The 13,881-nt window shown below is 44.5% G+C and overlaps 2 protein-coding genes across 2 annotated transcripts in view; both read left to right on the top strand.

Moving 5' to 3' along the window:
• The window catches only part of LOC138521221 (arylamine N-acetyltransferase, pineal gland isozyme NAT-3-like), a 512,324-nt gene that overhangs the window by 193,129 nt on the left and 305,314 nt on the right, over window positions 1–13,881 (top strand). The window lies entirely within an intron of this gene.
• The window catches only part of LOC138527421 (arylamine N-acetyltransferase, pineal gland isozyme NAT-10-like), a 35,504-nt gene continuing 26,986 nt past the window's right edge, over window positions 5,364–13,881 (top strand). Inside the window, exon 1 of the mRNA XM_069638538.1 lies at window positions 5,364–5,535. The gene's annotated coding sequence lies outside the window, so the exon portion shown is untranslated. The remainder of the gene's footprint in view (window positions 5,536–13,881) is intronic.

The following is a 13,881-nucleotide window of genomic DNA, read 5'->3' as shown; positions in this document are numbered from 1 at the left end:
GGGGGAGATCTCTCTCCGCAGCAGGGGCCTCCCTCTGGAACAGCCTTCCTGCCTCCCTGAAACTTGAGGAGAACCATCTCCGGTTCCGGAAGCACCTCAAAACCTTCCTCTTTGCTTCTGCTTTCTCTCTCCCTCTCCCCTGCTAAATCACTAAATCTGTACTGAATCAGCAACTGGGCCACTCACCAATCTTGGTCCCTGGCCCAGCCACTCTCCCCTGCACTGCCTTCCTGGCAACCCCTGCACTGCGAGACTGTCTCTGTATCCCTACAGCCCCCCTTCCCAGCACTTGTCTGCACTTATCTTGGACCTTGCCACCAGCTGGCCCTTATTATTTATCTTGTTCATTACTAACCCTGTACTGCACTTTCCCCTCTCCCTTTCCCCCTTGCACTTTTCCCGTCCCCCCTACCCATGCACTTGCGCGATCTGAATGACACCTGGCCTAGTAGGATCGTTGTTTGTCTCCCCTTGTCCCCCCCTCCCTGGCTCGTCACGCCTTGAAACACTTGTGTATAGGCGTGTTACAAATGCCATATCATATCATATCATATCATATCATATCATATCAAGGAGTTAATCTCTCTTCTCAGCTGACTTCTGAACAACAAGAGAAGTTCAAATTTCTGTTGAATCAGTTTGCCTCCCTGTTTTCACTATCATCAGGCTTGACCCCTTGGGGCCAGCATGATCTTTTCACTGGTGACTGTTTACCTGTCAAGGGCAGGGGGTACAGAATGACAGAACATGTGAGATCCCACATCAAAGGATAGGTCAACAAGATGCTTGATCTCGGCGTTATAGAGCCCTCTACAAGTCCATGGTCTAGTCCAGTTGTTCTAGTACCAAAGGCAGGATCCAAGGAGTTGAGATTCTGTGTGGACTATAGAGCTCTAAATGCAGTCACTAAGACTGATGCCCATCCTTTGCCAAGGACAGATGAACTGGTGGGTAGACTTGGTTCAGCCAAGTACCTCAGTACATTTGATCTAACCTCAGGCTATTAGCAGATAGCACTGACAGACCATGCCAAGGAGAAAACTGCATTTTCTACCCCAGCTGGCCTCTACCAGTTTAAGGTTATGCCTTTTGGACTAAAGAATGATCCTGCTACATTTCAAAGGATGGTTAATCAAGTTCTGAATGGGATGGAGGACTTCTGCATGGCATACTTGGATGACATTGCAGTGTTCAGCCCTACATGGATAGAACATATTGATCGCCTGTGATATTTTTTGCAGGCTCTTGAGCAGGCCCATCTGACCATAAAGGCAAGCAAATGTCAAATTGGTCAGAGTAAAGTGGTCTACCTTGGTCATGAGGTAGGAGGAGGTGAGATAAGGCCATTACCCAGAAAATTACAAGCTGTGGAAAACTGGGCCACCCCTACTACTCAAACCCAACTGAGAGCTTTCCTAGGTCTCACTGGGTACTACAGGAATTTCATTGAGAACTATGGGACCATAGCTTTCCCTTTGTATGTGATCTCCTCTCCAAAATTCCCTAAAAAGGTTAGATGGAATGAGGAGTGCACTCAAGCCTTTGAAAGCCTGAAGAAAGCCCTTTGTCAAGCTCCAGTCCTAAGAGCTCCTGATTATCACCAACCCTTCATTGTGCAGACAGGTGCCTCCAATATATGTATAGGTGCAGTCCTTAGTCAACTGGATGAGAAAGGTAGGGAGCACCCCATTTGCTTCATCAGTAGGAAACTGAAGGAACCAGAAACAAGGTGGGCAACCACAGAGTGTGAATGCTTTGCCATTGTGTGGTGTTTGAAGAAGTTTAGACCATACTTGTATGGATCTATTTTTGTGATTCAAACTGACCACCAACCCTTCAGATGGTTAATGCAAATGAAAGGGGAAAACCCAAAACTGCTAAGATGGTCAGTCTACCTGCAAGGGTTTGATTTTACCATTGAGCACAGAGCAGGATGTCACCACCAAAAGGCTGATGGTCTCTCTAGGATGTTTATAACCGACTAGAGGTAGAGATTCATCCAGGAGTGGAGTAAATCCTTCTGTCCCTTAGTCTGGGGGGGAGGGCGAGTGTTAGGGAGAATTCTCATAAATGGTTGATTTCCCTTACCTAATGAGTCCCTCAGTTGCTTTGCTGGATGTCTAGGATTTCTTTCTTTCACCTGGTAAGAGTGTGAGCCTTTTTTCACTCTCTTACATGTGTTTTGCTATGTGTATTTCTACTTTCTGTGTGATCTTGTACACTGGAGCCTCACCTACTCTATGTGCACCACTTTTTGTGTGCGTTACACAGCGCCTTCAGTGCAGTTACACAGGGTTGTCTTTGAGACATCCCACTGACTCCATTTTTCTGGGGCTGACTACTGTCCCCCAGAAACAGGTAAAGTTGGCATTAACTTTATATAGTCACTTTAAACCACAGACCCAGTACACTCCATCTTACATGGAGTATTGGAAAGGGATAACTCTTATCCCTTTTTGTCTGTGCCTCTTGGAGCCTTGTTTTTCTCCCTTAACATTAAGACTTGGCTGGTGGCAGTGGTATCTACCCTAACATTTCTACCGTGATTATCTTATATAAACGTGGTAATGTTTTAGGCTATTAAATTAGCCTCAAACATAAACCCGCTTGACCAAATACATTTTATTTTGGTTCAGGCTGGGTTTATTCGACCATTTCTTTTCGTTAAAGTCTTTCTCGTGTTTTTATCTGCATGCCAAACTGGGGATGACTCCTTTGTTCGCTGTCTTTTCGCGGGCTTCTGCACAGAAGCCCTCCTTAAGGCGCCTGATAGTCTAGGTAGGCAGGATGTGAGGGAGGGATCTTCGGACCCCTGCCATGGGTTCCCTTGGTAACCCAAGTCGCACGCTTGTCTGATTGGCTAAGGGGACTGGCCTTGGCAGGCCAGCCACCCTGCTGTGTGATTGACAGCCAGGCTGTAGGAATGGGGGAAAACTGCATAAAATGGAGGACTCTAGGACTGGAAGAGCAGAGTCGCCACTGGAACGAAAGAACCAATGAGGAACTGGAAGAAGAGGAGCCCTACCACGACTGAACCTCCCGGTGAAGCCCTGCTGCAGGTGTGAATCACCAGAATCCGACGACAGAGAAGATCCTCCAGGAAACTTCTTCCCTTGAGCTGGTGGGACCAACCAGTTCGCCCAAACTACAACACAGGACCCCTCCTCTGGTCGAATTCGCTGTACAGAGCTACAGTGGGCCGGATAGCCAGGAAGATCGGACCCTGCTTGGGTTTTAAGGAGCGCACCTTTTATTTGTTGTTTTGCTATTCTGCTGGTTTCTTCCCTGGGTGGCGCAGGACCCTCCAGTCTTCCTACTTCATGTCAGTCCGACAGTCGCTTCAGGAACCGTGAGCCTGCAGGAACCACCAGGAACGTCTGCCTCAGCTACAGCTCCCTCTCCGTTTTAAGGTACTGTGCAAATCTGGTTGTCCGTTTCGTTCAACCGTGGTGAAAGTGTTTGAAATCTTTCTCCAAACCGAGGGATTGTCCTTCTCTTCTCTTTTAACTAACTTTCCTACCAACCAACCTCGTCCGGAATCTTTGCCACAAACTTTACCGCAAACTACCTTGAACTGTGTGACCTTGAGCAAAAGATTTTTGACCCATTGACTTTGGCCATAAGCCCTTTCTATCTGATCGACTCACTGTAGTCTCTCTTGTTCAATTGCCCTGAGTACTTACCTGTTGGTTTTGCCTAATTTCTAATAACTTTGTCTTTCCCTCCCTTTTAAATTGCTGGAGTGCCATTTTGCTCTCATTTCATTTTGTGAGCTTATCCTGTCTGGAATTTAAGGGAAGTGGTGTGGTGTATTTATGATGGTGATTTTTACTTGCTTAGAATAGTGAAATGTTATACAACTGTTGAGTAAATAAATATATATTCTTTTACGTAGAAACCTTGAGTCAGTGTTTGCCTGAATCATAGTAATTGCAGTCCTTTGTGTAACTATTTGTACTGCTCACTTACTCTTGAGATAGGTCTGGCTGCTCCGCTACTGCTACCACTATAACTATGTAGTACAGGATTGTACCAAAGGTTAAATTGTAATGTCACTTGTAGTCTTAATTGTGTTTAGTGTTCCCAAAGGGTGCTACATATAATTCTGCCTAACACCTCCCTCCCCCAAATGTGAGCTGAGGGGTGGGACTGAAGCCCGATTAGCTCAATGCATACTTTTATGTTAGTCAGAAAGGGGAAAGAAGCCTTTCCTGAAACCGGCGACTTTATGGTTTACTGTGTTTGTGCTGAAAAATGTATTTGCACCAACGCGGCAAAACTTTAAAGCTGCCAGTTTCAAGAAAGGCTTCCCTCATCTCTCTGCCTAACAAAACTCAAATGGACACATCAGCCCCCTCCCCACGGATGTGTGCGAACATTATATGTTACTTCAGATTAGAGGGGAAGGGGCTGATGAGCACACTTGCTTTTTGTTAGGCAGAGACGTGAGGACAGCCTTTTCTGAAACTAGCAGTGCATATTAGCTCATTGTGTATGTATGCATGTGTGCAAGAAGTGTGTGTGTAATGTATGTGTGACTGAGTGAGTGGGTGTGAATGAGCGTATGATGTATTGGGGGCTGGGTGTGCATGGAAATGAGTGAGTGTGTGGTAAATGGGATGTTTAAATGAGTGAGTGAATTTGTAATTGTGTGTGTGCCTATGTGTAATGCTGGGCTACTACCATTTGATACTTGGGCCCCATGCCAGACAACCCTTGGAGTGGAACAGAGGGGGTGGAGCCTCCCAGTTTACCACACCTATTTTCTGAAGTGGCCCCTGCCATCACCAGTTAGTCCTCCCCCCACTCCCAAAATGCAGTTTTCATTGCACCCCTGATTGCTGGGAATGTAAGTATTTTCCTCTTTCTTGTCAGCGCCAAAACAATTGACGCTGCTAGTGCTTGTTTGGATTGTCTACAGTATTAAGATTGCTCTGGGTGATCATTTCACTACCAAGGGATGATTTCAATACTGTGCATTTGTTTTTGGAATATGCTAAACCTATGGATTTCATATCTATACTTTTGACATCGAGGCTAGTGACAGTCACTTTGTCAGCTGTGTCCTAGGTTCCACAGTCACCTCTAGATGGATTAGTCTGACTGATATAGATGCATTGCATTGGTGAACATGCCTTCTCATAACTCGTGGTAGTGAAATTGGTATGCTTTGGTTATGTAAGAGGTAATGTACTTGCTGAGAGCAATGGAATTGCCTGCATCAAACTGGATGTGTGTGCTGACCTTCCACAAGTCATGGGCAATAGTTATCGATGTTCATTGCATGTGAGGTAGACTTTAATTCTGAGGGTTGTATTCTGTGTTTCATGTTTCATAAGGATGACCATCGTAGGATCCCCTCAAGTGCGTTACTGGACCAAAGGCACACAATAGTCTTCGAGTGGGGAACCAGAAATCACTGCAAGGCTGTGTGAGGGCCCACATCAGCGTTCTGAAGCAACTGTTACACCAGCAGATTAAGCCAAGAGGAATACCAGAGAGTCGAAGACTTGAAGAGGCCCCTGTCTGTGCTTGGTAAGTGCTAGTCCGTTTACTATGTCATGTTGCATTCCCCTCGTAATCTGAATGTGCATCCACATCGAGTGCCCCATGTTGCAGACACTGGTGCAAGGGGTATTGCTTTGTTGGGTGTGAGCAGTCTTATGGTAAACTCTGCAGACTTTGTCGATTGTTTATGTACACATAATGGAATTGCCACCCACCTTCTTTATGCAGAGGACATGCACACTACCACGCTAGGGATGTGCCCGCCAAGACTACTGTCAGGGTATAGGTTGCCTTGCATGTACGCTCGAAACAGTGAGCACATGTGTAGATCATGTCAGGGAGACACATTTTCTGTGCCTTGGCAGGCTGAATAATAGGCTATATAATAGGCTATATGACACAGCTTGCTGCCCATTGACTTCTGGTCAAACCTATCAACTCTAGTCTTGGTATTTGTGGGGGGGTATACCTAAATGACATATGATCCTAAGTGGGGAGGAGTACTGTCACGTGCCAGTCACATTCATCGTGCAGTATGCATAAGTAGCAAAAGCCTGATGGTTCAGAGCCGCCGTGTGGACTTGCTCATGGCATCCCCATTCAAAACCATGCACTGGGGACTCCTTCCTTCTCAAGCGAATGGCTCACATTTGGCCTGACAATACCTCTGCTGGGCCTGCAAATGGGACGCCTGGCTTACTGGGGTCATGGCAGTCTTTCTAGGTAACAGCATTTCGTCTGAGAGGAAGCTGGAGGCCATATATGCCAAACACTGCTACACAATAGAGCGTAAGCGTCCGATAAGCATTCAATGTAACATGTTCATGTCATATGTCCTAAGGTATCAGCTTGTGTGGTGGTTTCTGCGTTGTGTACAGATCTTACCCAATTAGACTGGCACCATGATCCACATGTCAACATATTCTCTGTGGTAGTGATGTGTGTTAGCGGAATGTGCACGTTAGATCATTAACCTAGATGCCTGTGAGGTGTGTCAGACAAATCCAGGAGCTTGCTTAATATTCAGAGGGACCACCTGAAACTCAGTGAGGCATGATTACGTGTAGTTCTTTTCAGTGTGATTTTGAGCAATTCTTTCCAGTCGATGTGGATGTCATTAAATCCAACCCAGAGTCTTATATTGAATTCACTGTGACTTAGACTGCCTGCTAATACCAGCCCACCAGTGTCTATACACCCTCATCTGCCCCTACAAATCCCCAGTTAACAGAATCTGAGTCTCACAGTCAGACTTAACACTTTACAGCGCTTAGAAGTGGGAGGGATTTGGATGGCAGCACTGTAGATGTGTGGGATATAATTATCAATTGATAAGAAGTTAATAAAATTATACAACTATGTCTGTCGTCATAAGTCTTCTTATTTGCCGGCCTCCTCATTACCACCCTTTGTAATTGTCACCCCCCAGTCCTGCGGCACTTAACTGAGACAATGCAACCATTACATTGCCCATTTTGTAATCCTTCATTACAAACCTCATTTAAATCCCACCTTCACAACTGTACAAGTTCTCATCACCTTCTACACATCCCTGTGACAAACCAGTGCTAGCCCCACACTATCTTCCTTCATATACAATTCCCCTAGCACCAGTCGCCTATGAACACCCTCCAAACACACCCAATAATACATCATTGATTGATGCAGCCCTTTCTCATTTCCTGCTACCTCTGGCTCCAGTGAGCCAATGGCATAGGCCCAATCACTCCAGGACAAAATACCCAGGAGAGTGGTGGAGGAGGAAGAGGAGGAGGAGGAGGAGGAGGGGTTGCACAGTTGAAGCATGAGGTCGAGGAGGTTGAGCAGCAGCACCCACTGATGGCAGGGCCATATGTCCGTTATGAAACAAAAGAAGCCCTCACATGTATCTTTGCATTATCCGTCAACTGTCTTTATTAAGCAAGAATACAAAAGTTAAAAGTATTAACATACATGCAAAAATGACTTGAATTGTGACAGATCCGAAGGAGAGTAAAATGTGACTGGTGCAACTCCAAATGCTTCATAAGCATTCAGCAATCCGATAAATCTCTTGCCTCAAGACATCATCACTCTAGCGTAGTTCATGATAGCAACACAGCGTTAAATCAGAGACCCATACAATATTATATCAAAAAGATTCAGTGATTGTCACTGCAAGTAGGTAATTAATCCCACAATGTATAACTACTTTTCACAAAACATTATGCCCAACATGTTTCATTCCTATGATCTTAATGAGCAAATTAAAGGAATTTCTTCAGGGGGAAAAAAAGCACATTAGCTTTGGGTCCCCTAGATACAAATGCAAGATCCCATGAATGAGATAGATACAATTTAAAAATATCTCCAGAAGTCACGACATGTCAAAATTGTTCAACTTAATCTTTGTGGACCAATCTTGTGACCCAATCTTGTAACCATCTCATGAACGAGATTGGGCAGTTTAAAAATATCTCCAAAAGGCTCCACACACATCATAATTCTTCAATTTCATCGATGTGACCAAATCTTGTGAAAACTCTGATTGTAGAATGCCTTGTTCATCGCGGTTGTCTCTCAAACCAATAAAAGTACACGACCGGAAAGAGATGATGATTCATCTCAGCTCAATCGATACCAGCAGGGAACATAGGTCTTCTACATAGCGCTGAACAATCATCAATCTTTTCAGATGGTAGGGTCACGTGTCCCCCAAACAAGTTATGTTATGTTAAGAAAATGTGTAAAGCGCTCGGTCACCCAAAGGTATCAATGCGCTGAGAGGGAGGAAGACAGAGTGGCCAGTCCAATCTAGAACAGGTAGGTATTCAGTGCATTTCTGAATGCAAGATGGTTTGACACATTTTTTAATGGAAGCGGCAAGTCATTCCACAGTTGGGCCGCGGCCACAGAAAAGGCTGGTCTCCAATGCGGGAGCGACAGAAAGGCAGCACGCAAAGCAGGCCAGCCGAAGCAGATTGTAATGTCCAGTTAGGCCGATAACAGGTACATTTGGCCCACAAATATTCAGCTCTTTGATCATGCAAAACACGATGGAGCAAACAGAGTGCCTGGAACTTAAGGGGATCCCGTTGTCACTTGCAAAGCCAGATTTTGCAAGCGCTGTAGCCGCTGAATGAGGCCCTTTGGCTGGGCCAAGTATAGTGCATTAGAGTAGTCCAGGCAACTCAAGACCAGAGCCACCACCACCGGCGCCCTAAGATTCGGAGTTATGAAAGGAAGCACCGTTTGCATTATCTTCAAATGGAAGTGACCTGCTTTACACACAGCAGACACCTGCGCATCCATAGAAAGAGTAGAGGAAATAACCGCTCCCAGATTCTTAACTGTGACAAACGGAACAGGAAGTGGGCCAAGAGAGGATGGCCAAAAAGAGGACACCCAGAGTGTAGGGTCAGGTGGAGAACCCACCACCAACACCTCCGTCTTGTCTCCATTTAACTTCAGCCAATCTCCCACGGCAGACAGGCACTGGTACAAGCACAAAGCCATCTCAGCCTGCTCAAGATCTAACCAAATGAGGATCTGGTTGTCTTTGGTGTAAGAGTAGCACCTGATACCGAATAAGCGGATGAACACACCAAGGGCCAAATATTGATTTTAAAAAGTATGGGAGAGAAGGCAGAGCCTTGAGGAACCCTACAACCCATGGTGCAGGAACATGAAAGAAAAGGAGGAAGTGAAAGTATTTGGGTTCTGTCTGCAAAGAAAAGATGTAAACCAGGACAATATTTGGCTAGAGATTCCAACCTGGCTAGGCAGGCCTGCAGGGTAGGGTGGTCGACAGTGTCAAAAGCTGCTAATACATCGAGTAAAATCAGGGCACCAACCCCCCTGAATCCACCAGCCTAGCCATATCGTCCTGTACCGACACCAGGTACTTTCTGTACCTCTGGCAGGCCTAAGGCTCGACTGAGTAGGGTCAAAGAGATCAGATGACTCCATAAAGGATAACAGAAATGGTGTGATCAAAGACTCCAGAAGTTTCATAAAGAAGGGTAGAAGTGAGATAGGCCAAACATTTGAAGGCAGTGCAGGGTCCAAAGAAGGCTTTTTAAGAAAAGGAATCACTGTCGCTACCTTCAATTCCTGAGGGATAAAGCCCATCTGACAGGACACATTAATGGCCACCGTGATCTCACTCAGTAGATCCAGATCTCACTCAGTAGATCCAGGAGGATATCCTTCATTACTGCTAGAGGCACTGAATCAGATGGAGCTGCTGACTTAAATTGGTGGATGGCAGCAAAAACCTCTGACTCGGCAAACTTCGGAAAAAGAGACCACCCCTCGGGTACAGCCACACTATTTACATCTAGCGGCACCCTCACAGGGACAGATGCCATTGCCGCCACTGAGATACTGGCCCGAATGGTCACAGTTTTGGTGGTAAAGAACTGAGACAAAGAATCACAAGGTTCCTGAGATGGACTCACCATAGACACAAAATTAGCCATAGATGTCAATGATCTAACCACAGAGAAGAGAAGAGGTTTGCTCAATTTTTTCTTTCAGTGCCATTAGTGGTATCTGTGGGGAATACCGTGTTGCATTACCCATCACTCGACATGCCCTGTGCCATATCGTGCTCCCCAGGCGCAACAGTACATTCTCGCTGGTCGTGTGCAAATCGGGTAACCATATCACTTCATTCAAAAAGAACAGAGCGTTTTTTGAGCGCAGCAACCTTGATTCAGGTGTCTGTCTGTCTGACAGCCATTTGGCCACAAATTGCAGCAGGCTATCCATAAAATATACCTCAAAATTGGGTAACTTTACACCTCCTTGCTCATATGGATTATGGAGCTTCCATGGTGCCACCCACACCTTGAATTGTGCCATATGAAGCTCCTGCATTTGCTATGTAATTTCCTAAAGAACTTCTTAGGTATCGCAAACGGGACATTTGTGAAGTAATTATAAGTCTTGGTAGCGCCACCATCTTCAATAAAGCTGCACGTCCCATCATGGACAATGGTAGCCCAGACCAAAATACCATACAGTTCTCAATCTTTTTCACTGCCCTCACTGTGTTATGTATATATTTTATCTGAGGGTTGTGGTATATATCTACACCCAAGTATCTAAACGTCCCTACTTCCCTCTGTAGCACCGGCAGTTTGTGTACAGGCTTCCCCACGTACACTCCCAGGGGGTACAGACTCAACTTCTGGGGGTTGACAGTTATACCCAACTGTGTGCAAACTGTTCCATAACGTCTAGGCCATATTGTAAATTCTCTTCTGGGTACTGTAAGTATAGGAGCATCTGCATACAGCGAGATCAGGTGCCTCCCTCCACAGGTACTTATACCCACCTATCCATATTCCTCCCTTAAATAAACTGCTAGTGGTTCTAGTGCTAAAATAAAGCATCGGAGACCATGGGCATCCCTCTCTTGTGCCCTTACTTAGTTGCCATTGCTCCAAAACCGTAGAGCCCATTTTGACTCTTGCTATCGGCTCATTGTACAGCAGCCTCACCTATTCAGTGTAGGTGGGCCCAATACCGAATTCTTTCAGAACCGCTAGCAGCCATGGCCATCTGACTGATTCAAATGCCTTCACTGCGTCAAGTGACACTACTGCCACCTCCTGAGTAGCCCTATGGGTGTAATCTATTATATGGTGTAATCTCTGCAAGTTATTAGTAATATCCCTGTGTGGGACGTATCCGGTCTGATATGGGTGTATGAGTTTACCTATGACCGGTCTGAGCTTCTTTGCCATGACTGCTGTAAGAATCTTCCAGTCTTGGTTCAGCAAAAAAAAAGGGGCCTGTATGAGCCACATTCCGTATCTGGCTTATTTTGTTTGAGGAGTGGGATAATCATAGACTCTCACAGGGACGCTGGCAGTTTACCCGTTTCCAGTGCCTCGTTTAGCATTGCTAGTAATGGGAGAAGTATTTCAGCCATGTATTCTTTATAAAATTCTCCGGGGAGTCCATCCACTTCTGGGAGTTTACTAGTTGGTAGTTCTTTTATCGCACTCTCTAGTTCTTCAAACGTGATAGGGACTTCTAGGCTGTCGCGCTGTAAGTGATTTCAATCCGGCACATCACCTAAGTCAATGCCTTGCATCTAATGCACAACTGAAATCCTTATTTATTTGTGTCTAAAAGTTATTTTACTCTGAATGATGTACCACTTACATCACGCCCCTCGCTTGGAACCCCGCCGATCACACTGAACCAGGAATCAGGCTGGTTTTCGAAGTTAAAATATGTATTTATGTAGTTCACAATATAATCACACTATGTTAATGGTTATACAATGATCACCAATGGGGTGAGGTAACACTAAGAAATCTCTTTAATCATAAGGAGTAATAATGAGCAAAAACAATGCATCACAGAAATAATACTTTTGTGTGGGTTCAAATCAAATAGCAATGTGGTTATATTTCCCCCTGCACACCACTCAATCCCCCAATATGCAATGTAAAGAGATAGGAGGAGAAAGAGCAGGTATTCAGGAATGCAGAATTCAAACAAAATGTCAATCCCAATTCCACCCCCCCCCCCAGCAAACACAAGAGAGAAACAGAATTGATTGGCAAACTGTCAAAATGGTTTTAAAGTTATCTGAGAATGGATTGGGTAAAACGCTAAATATGGACTAAATTGATGAAATTGTTTAAATTCTAATGGGCACCGCTTTAGATAGTTGCAGACAATTACTAGCAATGATTTGACACTAATAAGCAATGTGAAAACTTAAAATTTAGGTCGGTGCAATGAAAAGCTGTTTTACACGTTATAGAAATTTAACAAAATTCTCGGCAAACTTTTCTGTGCGCGGTAGTCGCAATTGCGGAAAACTATATGGATTTTGTTCTATGATGTTTAAATTTCGTTTCTAGCATGGTATTTGAGAAAGTTATGGACGTTTTAGTGGAGGTCGTATTTTTCAAATAGGCACAAAAATGGGAAACGAAAATGCACTTTTACAAGACAAATGGAATTTCTTTACACTAGATTATGACTAGAGAAAAAGAGAATGCCACACATGAATCTCCATCAATCCTAGCCAGGGACCCTTCATGTGGTGGATAATCAATTTCTTGTTGGGATTCAAATTATTTGTTCACAACCCTAATGATTTATGAAATTAAATACAAATGAAAGACTTAACGCAAGAAAGTCTGACAATTCAAAAGTATCCCTAACAAGATCAGGTTCAGAAGACAATATAGGATGGATTTAGATAGGGATTATTATGGACAGTACATATGCTAGTGACACAGTCCTATTCTATGGATACTCACTATATATGTTTGAACAGAACCGTCAGGAATTCTGGTCCGTAAAGATCAGGGATTCTACTCAGAAGTTCTACTGGGCACACGGGACTGGACAGGCTGGTGGGCACACCGTACTGGACTGGGTCCGCAATGGCTCTGGTCACAGCTATCTGGTCACAGCACGGCACAGCACGGCACAACTGGATTGGGTCTTTTGATTCTGGTAATAATTCTTTTAGCAGGAAAGCAGTAACAGCACAGCCCGGCTATTTCTTTTGTTCCCCATAGATTTTGTGGGATTCTTTCTGGTTTTTGAAATTCAAAGCCTAGTGGGAAATGGTTCAACTAATGGAATGGGCCTTTCTGCTTGCCAAGTTTCTGGAGTCTAGAGCAAGGAATATGTATGGTTCTGTTTCAGGGTGCTTCGCCAGGATCAGGATGGTGGGTGAATCTGTGTGTCTTTCTAAGTCCTCAGCTTTCTCTATTTATTCATATGATAAGGGGGTGTGTATGCTGGATTATCCTAAGCGCGCCTCCTAGGCAGGCTATTGGCTAGAGTATCCTCTCTCCCTTGATTGGAGGAGAAAACAGGGTGTCACCATGATGATGTGGGTTTATGAGTCAGAGAATCCTCCCCCTGGCTTTTGATCATAAAATCTACTTTTTGTACAATACATATTTACAAGTGTGCAATCTTTCTAACAATAACATATATAAATTACATATTTTGTGGAGCAGATCCTCTTCCAAGCCCCGTCACTGTAGAATTTTGGGTCTGCTTTTGACAGTATATTTTTGTATACAGGCATAAGCGTGTGAAGTTTCATGCTTTTGACATAAATACATTTGCTGAAAAACCATAATTTCCACAGTTACTTCACAGAACATAGCACAGAGTTCTAGCACCTCTTAAAATGTGCAGCCAAAAATTAAATTCACAATTCTGGGGTTTACATATTTGTCCCAATCTTACACAGTACATTTTCAGTCTTTTTAAAATGTGCTTTTTGTCCTTGTGAATCAACAAAAGGTTGTCTGTCCCCACCTCCTTCCTCTTCTTGCAGCTCAAGAGCAATCTCCTCCCGTTTCCTTCTGGCAGAGGCCATTTACGATCCTTCCTAATTAG

This window comes from Ambystoma mexicanum, chromosome 1q (genome assembly GCF_040938575.1).
Source record: "Ambystoma mexicanum isolate Mex_15411 chromosome 1q, UKY_AmexF1_1, whole genome shotgun sequence".
Lineage (NCBI taxonomy): Eukaryota > Metazoa > Chordata > Amphibia > Caudata > Ambystomatidae > Ambystoma > Ambystoma mexicanum.
This window is presented reverse-complemented; position numbering and strand designations above follow the sequence as displayed.